The sequence below is a fragment of the Sinocyclocheilus grahami genome, unplaced genomic scaffold, assembly GCF_001515645.1.
Source record: "Sinocyclocheilus grahami isolate Dianchi unplaced genomic scaffold, SAMN03320097.WGS_v1.1 scaffold717.1, whole genome shotgun sequence".
NCBI classification, from domain to species: Eukaryota; Metazoa; Chordata; class Actinopteri; order Cypriniformes; family Cyprinidae; genus Sinocyclocheilus; species Sinocyclocheilus grahami.
Window position 1 is genome coordinate 144,389 of NW_015505896.1, and position 10,393 is coordinate 154,781.

Genomic DNA, 10,393 nt, shown 5'->3' on the forward strand with positions numbered 1-10,393 from the left:
TATTTTCCCTTCATTGTATGACTTTGAGAACTAAATAGCATCACTTGCTACGGGTCCCTGAATGTGTGTCTGTTTATTTCCAGCCCCCTACCCTGTTATTACTCTCCCAATTTGGCGTCGGCAATCCACGGAGCTAAAAGGCCTTGTGCGATGGACTTTATTCCCTGAGTCATTAAACAACACTGTGTCTCTGGGGAATTTGGATTGATTGTAAAATTGAGCCAGAAGCCTCTCTCGAGCTCGACTTTCTCTCGATGGGAGATATTTCCAGAGCGCCAGGCTTTTTGTGCTTGACATCGGTTGATCGGACATAATGAATTCTGCGGTCCGTCTTGTGACATATGTTGTACGACACAATACTGCAGTCATTTTTCTTCTTTTACTGTTTTTTTAAGGCAAAGAGAAGACATAAAACATTTTATGCACTTCAGATGTAATTGTGCTGTTTGCATTGCTGTTTCGTTGATGTTTCATCATCGTGATATGACAATCAGATAGTAAAGACAGATAGATCTCACAGGGAGAAAGTAAGTTATAAGTAGCTTCTAACTGATGAGGAGTAATGTTCAACTTGGATCTTTTTAGCTTTTCTAATGTTGTCTAAAATGTTTTGGGATGTAGTTTGCTGATTAATTAAATGGTCTCACTGATTCATAATATTTAGTCGCTAGAACTTCAAGTACAGTGTAATGCATGAGTTTTGGTTCATGAAGATGCAATGCAATTTTTTTTTCTTCCTTGGTGTTTGTGTCGTTTTCTAGGACAAATATCTTAACATTCTTAAATCAGAATACATTTAATTCAGAAGCAAAGTAAGAATAATAAGAAATATATAAAAAATATCCAAAATGTTGTTTTTTTTTCTTAAAAAAAAAAAATCTGATAACAGGATAAGAAAAATACACTTGTTTTCATTTATTTAATTTTTTTACCCATTGGCAGATTTTTTTAAGCATAAACAAACTTAATTTTAATAAATGTTATGTCTTGTTTTCTGACAGTATATATACATTTTTTTTGCTTAGTTTTTTTAACAAGAAAACATTTTCCCTTTGAATTATTATTATTTTTAAATTAATAAATCATTGGCAGATTATTATTATTTCTTTTATAGATTAAACCCACTTAATACATATTATGTCTTGTTTTCTGGGGGGAAAAGTATCTACGTTTTTTTTTTTTGCTTATTTTTTTGCTAAGCATAAAACATTTGTCAATGGGTTCAGAAAATAAATGTTAACATTTTATTTCTCTTTGAATGAAGCTTGTTTTTCTCAACTTGTTGGCAGACTTTTTTTAAGCATAAACCCACTTAACTTTGATAAATATTATGTCCAGTTTTCTGAAAAAAAAAAAAATCTAAATGTTTTGCTTAGTTTTTGCTTAAAACTTTTTTTGTCAGTGGGTTCAGAAAAATAAACTTGTTTTCCTTTCTGAATAAAATGTATTTTTCTTACCCATTGGCAGATTTTTAAGCATAAAACCACTTACTTTTTAATAAATATTATGTCTTTTTTTCATTTTTTGCTTATTTTTTTCTTAAAAACAATTGTCAGTGGGTTCAGAAAAATAAACTTGTTTTCCCTTTGAATTGAATTCCCTTTGAAGTTTTATTTTCTTACTCATTGGAAGATTTAATTTTAATTTTATTTTTATTAAGCATAAACCCACTTAATAGAACACAAGACTTAATGTTAACTGATTTTGCTCCTCAAGTAAATGCATCATGATTTAAAGGGGTCATATGATGCGATTTCAAGTTTTCCTTTCTCTTTGGAGTGTTACAAGCTCTTGGTGCATAAAGAAGATCTGTAAAGTTGCAAAGACTAAAGTCTCAAATCCAAAGAGATATTCTTTATAAAAGTTAAGAGTCAGCCACGCCTACCTAAAACGGCTCGTTCTAACACGCCCCCACATGTCTACATCACTATGTGGGAAGATTTGCATAACGCCGCCCAAATGTTCACGCAAAGAAAGAAGGCGTAACTTTTATTCCCGCTGTAGTATTGTTGCTGCCGCCATGTCCTGAAGACGCTGTGTGCTTCATTGTGAAAGCGAAACTACTTTGTTTGTCTTTCCAAAAGAGGACGATATCTGCTTCGTCATGCCTGGAGCTGATCCATGTTGGTCGCTGAGGAAATACAACAACTTTGCGCTGTGGATCGCCGGATCGGCTTTCTCCATGGACGAAGAGGAGTCCAGCCCGGGGTCGTCACATGTGGTTGCCACAAGCCTCCTTCGTCGAATCCGCCGGCCGCGCCGTTCTCAAGCCCCCGCCGCCTCCGCTCACTCTAGGCCACCGCCGCTCACTCTAGGCTGCTGTGTGTGAGATGCTGTGTTTCGTTGTGAAAGCGAAACTACTTTGTTTGGCTTTCCAATATTGGACACAACTAGAAATCAGTGGTTAAGTTGTATTTACAACACTGTTCCAGAACAGTTCAACCCAATTATTCAGATGTGTGCAGCACATTTTCTGAAGGACTGTTTCCTGATCCTGGGAGAGTAGACTACAATGCTGGCTGTTCTGACTCACAGACTGTAAGTAAGTTTTCATATTTAAAGTTTTTGGGCAGTGTAGAGTAGGGCTTGTTGTTTGTCATTTCTCCAATCACAAATGCAGACATGGTTTTATGTTTATGTAACAGGGTCAAAAAGGTCACTTGCTACACTCATTTTCATGTATGGTCCCTTTAATTGCACTCTACCTGCACACTCCACCCAGATAATGAACTAGTTCCGGTAGGGTCATTTAGATTTGCGCCAGCCGAGAGGGTGACTGGCTGCGGTGAGTGAGTGCTCCGTGATAAAAGTATATTGTATTAATTGTATAACCATCTTATGGACTAACATCGATAAATACGTGTGTTTAAATGACTACTGTATGATTTGTGTTCATGCTACACTATATTTGTGGTAACATCAAGTTTGTTCACCTTATTATAGAGCATGCACGAGGGTGATTTGCGAATCTGATCACCGCTGTTTAATATGTTGTCAACAGAATAAAAGTCTGTCTTCAAGCACGAATTGATATCCATTCTGAGTTTTACACAACACAACGCAGAGACAACCCGTTACAATGGTGCCGTGACCGTGAGTGCTGAAACGACTAATCGGAGAATTCCAGAGGAGTTCGTGCTGTGGGTGACGAGAGAGTTTTCGCGTCGGAGCTGTTTGGCGCAATACCGCTTTTGTTCACAAGGAGGAGTAAAGGAACACGTTTCACCATTGAGAGGAGCAAAGTTCTGGTATTGTGGTATCCATTTGAAAGCATTATTGACTTATTTTACAACAATAGCCATTGAAGATTGAACTTTGAAGTAATTTTTTTTTGTGAAAAAAACCCCTTTTTTTTAAGGGTTATTGATAAGTATTATTGTGGAGAAGACTGAAATCTGAACTAATACAGTTTTACAGAACTTTGGACTGGGAACATTTTGAGAACTGAAGATTTTTTTTCTGAGTGTCTTAACAAGAAAAGGAGTGTATATTTTTTTCATTTGGATAATAATTTTTTTGTTCAACATTGGTATTGTCAATATAAAATATGGAGTTAGAGAACAGTTTTGGTAGAGGGAGAGGTCTCTTCATGTTTTCTCCTATGCCATCAGTTGGGAGAGGCAGACTTGATTATACTCCTGTAACATCGACTCCAATGTCTGCCTTAGAGGCTGTTCAAGATGTAAATGATTATTCAAGTCCTCGACCACCTCAGTTTAGTGAAGGAGGACTGAAACAACCAAATCTGAGAGGGGGAGAGGGGATGGAATTAATAATGGGAATGGTAGAACGAATGGGACGCTCTATGGGGGAGAGCATTGCTTCCTATTTAGAGATTTAGAGTTGTAGTTCAAGTAATGCGGACTCATCTGTCTTGAACAGAGTTCTAAAATCTGAAATCAAAGAACCTGTTTGTTTTAGGGGTGATCGGGCTGATCCATACACAATACATGAGTGGGAAGCCATAGTGCTGTCATATTTGCGCAAAATAGGGATGCCAGTCGAAGAACAAGCTGATGAATTCATGAGTAGGCTTATGGGGCGGGCACAGGAAGTTGTAAGGGTGGGCTTGCGCAGTAACCCCTTTATTGATTTGTCCAAAAGTCCAAGTCCTATTTTTGATTTGCTGAAACAACACTTCAGTGACACAGCTTTTTCTAGCATGCCATTAGCTGATTTTTATAGCACACTCCCACGCACTGGTGAGGACCCCTTTGATTATTGGCTGAGGCTAAATAGGGCCATGGACATGGCCGAAGACTGCTTAAAGAGACAAAATAAGAAGACTGATGATCTGTCCCATGAGCTCACTGTAATGTTTATCAGACATTGTCCAGATCTTGAGCTTTCACTAATTTTTAAGTGCAGATCGTTGGAGCAGTGGACAGCAGCTGATGTACATGCACGTTTGGAAGAGTATGGTAGAGAGAAACGATGTAGCTCTGTGTCTAGAGTGCCCCCAGCTGTTACTCTTCTGAAACAGGAAGTTGCTGTTCAGCCTACTGAAACAAAGGTTGAGTCAACTGTTACACCTGAGTCTGTTCTATACCAAACTCCAACTAAAGAGCCTGTTGAACCCATGGAACGAATCTTAGCGATGTTGGAACGTGTCTTGGACCAAGGGCAATCAAGAAATCAGGCTGGTACAGAGCATCGTGCATTTAAGTCACAGAGAAGCAGAGGGAAGCCTACTCTACCATGTGAGGTGTGTGGAGATATTAGCCACACCACCCATTTTCACTGCAGAGCAAATCATCTGTGTTTTCTTTGTTACAAAGCAGGACATTCACGTGTAGAGTGTCCTAAAGCCAAAGCCTGCACAGCTGCCGTTAGGATTCCTGAGTTGGATGCACTTCCACGTACGGGAAACGAATAGGCCTGCATGTGGAGGGGGTGAGTGTAAGGCAAAGTCTGTCTTCAAGCACAAATTGATATCCATTCTGAGTTTTACACAACACAACGCAGAGACAACCCGTTACAATGGTGCCGTGACCGTGAGTGCTGAAACGACTAATCGGAGAATTCCAGAGGAGTTCGTGCTGTGGGTGACGAGAGAGTTTTCGCGTCGGAGCTGTTTGGCGCAATACCGCTTTTGTTCACAAGGAGGAGTAAAGGAACACGTTTCACCATTGAGAGGAGCAAAGTTCTGGTATTGTGGTATCCATTTGAAAGCATTATTGACTTATTTTACAACAATAGCCATTGAAGATTGAACTTTGAAGTAATTGTTTTTTGTGAAAAAAATTTTTTTTTTTTTTTTTTGAGGGTTATTAATAAGTATTATCGTGGAGAAGACTGAAATCTGAACTAATACAGTTTTACAGAACTTTGGACTGGGAACATTTTGAGAACTGAAGATTTTTTTTGTTTTTATTTTTTATTTTTTTCCTCCTGAGTTTCTTATCAATAAAAGGAGTGTATATATTTTTTCATTTGGATAATCTTTTTTTTTTTGTTCAACATTGGTATTGTCAATATAAAATATGGAGTTAGAGAACAGTTTTGGTAGAGGTAGAGGTCTCTTCATGTTTTCTCCTATGCCATCAGTTGGGAGAGGCAGACTTGATTATACTTCTGTCACATCGACTCCAATGTCTGCCTTAGAGGCTGTTCAAGATGTAAATGATTATTCAAGTCCTCGACCACCTCAGTTTAGTGAAGGAGGACTGAAACAACCAAATCTGAGAGGGGATGAGTCGATGGAATTAATAATGGGAATGGTAGAACGAATGGGACGCTCTATGGGGGAGAGCATTGCTTCCTATTTAGAGTCTAAAATGTGTAGTTCAAGTAATGCGGACTCATCTGTCTTGAACAGAGTTCTAAAATCTGAAATCAAAGAACCTGTTTGTTTTAGGGGTGATCGGGCTGATCCATACACAATACATGAGTGGGAAGCCATAGTGCTGTCATATTTGCGCAAAATAGGGATGCCAGTCGAAGAACAAGCTGATGAATTCATGAGTAGGCTTATGGGGCGGGCACAGGAAGTTGTAAGGGTGGGCTTGCGCAGTAACCCCTTTATTGATTTGTCCAAAAGTCCAAGTCCTATTTTTGATTTGCTGAAACAACACTTCAGTGACACAGCTTTTTCTAGCATGCCATTAGCTGATTTTTATAGCACACTGCCACGCACTGGTGAGGACCCCTTTGATTATTGGCTGAGGCTAAATAGGGCCATGGACATGGCCGAAGACTGCTTAAAGAGACAAAATAAGAAGACTGATGATCTGTCCCATGAGCTCACTGTAACGTTTATCAGACATTGTCCAGATCTTGAGCTTTCACTAATTTTTAAGTGCAGATCGTTGGAGCAGTGGACAGCAGCTGATGTACATGCACGTTTGGAAGAGTATGGTAGAGAGAAACGATGTAGCTCTGTGTCTAGAGTGCCCCCAGCTGTTACTCTTCTGAAACAGGAAGTTGCTGTTCAGCCTACTGAAACAAAGGTTGAGTCAACTGTTACACCTGAGTCTGTTCTATACCAAACTCCAACTAAAATGTGCTGTCCCATAAACATCTAATTAAGGAACAACAGTAAGATAATATCTTGAGTAGGGTGATTTGCTTTGTCGAAAGAGGCCGGAGACCAAATAGGAGGGAGCAAATGAATGAGCCAACAGCTGTATTGAAACTTATGAAACACTGGGGAAAACTACTTATGAAGAATGGTGTGTTGTACAGGGTTTCAAAGAATAATGTCACCAAAAGGAAAACCTACCTGTATGTCGTGCCTGACGCAGTGAAAACCATAGTGTTGAAAGGTGTTCATGACCAAGCAGGACATCAAGGTCAGCAGCGGACTCTGTATCTTGCTCGGCAAAGGTTCTTTTGGTATGGCCTGGAGAAGGATGTGAAAGAGTACGTGAAGTGCTGTCGTCGATGTGTGATCAGCAAGACACCAGAACCGGAGGGTCGTGCGCCGTTGGAGAACATCATTACGACAGAGCCCCTTGAACTCGTCTGCATAGACTTTTGGTCAGCGGAGGACTCTGCCAACCGGTCCCTGGATGTTCTTGTTGTAACAGATCACTTCACAAAAATGGCTAATGCTTTCTTGTGTCCAAATCAGTCTGCCAAAGCAGTGGCGCATCAGCTGTGGCATAACTACTTTTGTGTTTATGGCTTCCCAGGGCGTATCCACTCTGATAGAGGAGCCAACTTTGAGAGTGCCCTGATCGCTGAGCTGTTGAATGTCGCTGGAGTCCAAAAGTCGAGAACAACGCCCTATCATCCGATGGGTAACGGAGCATGTGAAAGGATGAACAGGACGCTGGGCAATATGATACGTGCTCTGCCGGCAAAGACCAAGAACAAATGGCCAAAAGTACTCAAAACTCTAACTTTTGCTTATAATTGCAGCATCCACAAAACCACAGGGTATGCGCCTTTCCTGTTGATGTTTGGGAGGATTCCGCGGCTGCCCATTGACCTTATATTTGAAACCGTTCTGGACAGTCCGGATGTTGTGAACTATGACAATTACATCCAGGCTCTTCAGAGAGATATGAGGGAGGCAATGCGCATCGCACAGGCATCTGCTACGAAACAGCTTAAGAGACATGCTGACTTGTACAATAGGAGAGTCAAGGGAGGACCAATTGATGTTGGTGATCGAGTTTTGCTTGCCAACAAGGGAGTACGTGGGAAACGGAAGCTTGCTGACATTTGGGAGGATACAGTGTACATTGTTGTTGGATTTAATGCAGACAGTCATACCTACAGAATTCAGCACAGTCGTACTGGTATTGTGAAGACCGTACATCGTAACCTAATAATGCCAGTAAACTTTCTTCCACTTCCTGATGACGACTTGGGAGGTGATACGACCGAAAACCAACTGAGTGACTCTGAGAATGTTGATTCTATGGTTGCTGATGTGTCAGAAGATACTTCTAATTACAGGACACAAGAGTGGGTATCACAGCTACCTCCTGATGGCACAAAGGATGCAGACATGGATGATGTGGAGGAAGCTACAGATGTTCTTGAGACTATACAAGCCTTGGATACGGCTCAGTCTAATGAATTGGAGTATGATGTGATTGACAGCTCTGATATAACCCAGCTGAGAACTGAGGGTTATGATGATGTTGAGGGTATGGACAGGAGTGTACGTGAATCCATTGCAGAGCAAGTTGAATTATTTGCTCCTGTTTCCTTGAGTGCTGTGATGCCTAATGGTGGTCGCATTGTAGAAGCTAATTCAGTGTCTAATATAAGTGTTGATAACTTTCCTGCTAAACGTTCACCAAGTCGTGTGAGATCCAGAGCTGGTAGACTGCTTAAACCAGTTACGAGATTGATTGAGATAATGAACCAGCAAAAAGTTCTGGGGTAAACATGATTTATGTTGCTTGAGTTTTATATGGTATCTCTTTTTTTTTTTTCTTTTTTTTCTCTATGGTATACATTTTGCTCTATTGGTTAATGCAAATGATACTGTACTTCTTTATAGTGGTGTGTTTTGGGTATTGATTTGAGACGGAAGTGAAGTCTCTCTGCTGAGTAACTTGTGTGTCCAAATGTAGGAATTGTCATTGTTTAGCTAACATGTAATGGGCATGTTTGTCTAAGAGTGTCTAGGGGATTGGCCACCCTTTTTCTACTTTAATTCCTGTGGGGAATAGTGTTTACACTGAATTGAACTGATAATTTCATGAAGTTTTGAACACTTTATACATTTTTTTCTTCTCTCTTCCTATTACTGTATATGGTTCTTGAGGTTATGTACCTGATGTTATATTGTGGTCAGTGTTTTCACTCTTGTCATTGTTCTAGTACTCATTTTTGTGTGTGTATGTGTTTGCTGAAGCAAGTGGAAATCAGCAGGGGGGAGTGTAACAGGGTCAAAAAGGTATTTCCACTTGCTACACTCATTTTCATGTATGGTCCCTTTAATTGCACTCTACCTGCACACTCCACCCAGATAATGAACTAGTTCCGGTAGGGTCATTTAGATTTGCGCCAGCCGAGAGGGTGACTGGCTGCGGTGAGTGAGTGCTCCGTGATAAAAGTATATTGTATTAATTGTATAACCATCTTATGGACTAATATCAATAAATACGTGTGTTTAAATGAGTACTGTATGATTTGTGTTCATGCTACACTATATTTGTGGTAACATCAAGTTTGTTCACCTTATTATAGAGCATGCACGAGGGTGATTTGCGAATCTGATCACCGCTGTTTAATATGTTGTCAACAGGTACATATTTCTCAGTTGTGTTGTTGTATAACTGTTTATATAAATGTTAGTAATTTAGATTCGCGCCAGCCGAGAGGGTGACTGGCTGCGAGCATGCACGAGGGTGATTTGCGAATCTGATCACCGCTGTTTAATATGTTGTCAACAGAATAAAAGTCTGTCTTCAAGCACGAATTGGTATCCATTCTGAGTTTTAAACAACACAACGCAGAGACAACCCGTTACATTTACGCGGCGTGATGCAACGCAACGCGTAAAAAGACAGTATAAGTCATTATAATCCATAATTATGTCCCCACTGGATGCAACGAATGCCTCGTTTATAGTGGGTTTTCATGTTTTTGAATCATCGCGCAGGCCTGACAGGGCATCACAGTATGGTAAGGGGCATAACATTTCCGTCTCACGCTTGAGGTATTCGGCCAATCATAACGCACTGCATAGCTGGCCAGTCACAGCACACCTTGCTTTTCAGACCGATGAGCTTTGTAAAAATCGATGCGTTTCAGAAAGGCGGGGCATAGAGGAGAAACAATAATGTACAGTATGTGGAAAATAATGTGTTTTTTGAACCTTAAACCGCATAAACACATTTCATTACACCAAATACACAAAATAATGTTTTTTTTAGCAACATCATATGACCCCTTTAAGAATGTTTGTTCTGGAGTGTTATAAAAGGAGAAATATTTCATATTTATACAACAGTTCGTTCTGGTTCTCAAATCTGATTGGTTGAGAACCGTGAGATATTGTACTGGTATCGCTACAGGAACGCCCTTTCACAATTTTGTATGACTCCGCTTGTTCTAGCCTGGTCTATGTTTTTTTTTTAATTATTCACTGAGCTAATCGTAGAGTACGTTAGTTAATATAAGAAGAAACGTCTAGCTTCGCTGTCTCTCTCTCTCATTTGGATGCAAATTGTATAAACTGTTGTATAAACGCAATATCACTCGAGTACGAGAGCGATACCGGCTCAATATCAGTGGCTGTGATTGCCTCGTGCCTCTGGCCTAATCACATCCATGCTGATATAGAGCCGGTATCGCTCTCGTACTCGAGTGATATTGCTTTATACAACAGTTCGACAGAACATGTGTGTAATTAAACACGAAACAACGGAGTGCCTAATAAAACCCTCTTTTGTGCGGAACTACTTCCTTCCGCCACGGATTCAAAGCT

The 10,393-nt window shown here is 40.1% G+C and overlaps 1 long non-coding RNA gene across 1 annotated transcript; it reads left to right on the plus strand.

The window, feature by feature from the left end:
• Positions 1-8,756: 8,756 nt before the first annotated feature.
• On the plus strand, positions 8,757-9,377 carry LOC107560272 (uncharacterized). The gene is made up of 3 exons (XR_001605707.1): positions 8,757-8,992; positions 9,151-9,208; positions 9,357-9,377. It is a non-coding gene; the product is annotated as an uncharacterized lncRNA (long non-coding RNA).
• Positions 9,378-10,393: the final 1,016 nt, after the last annotated feature.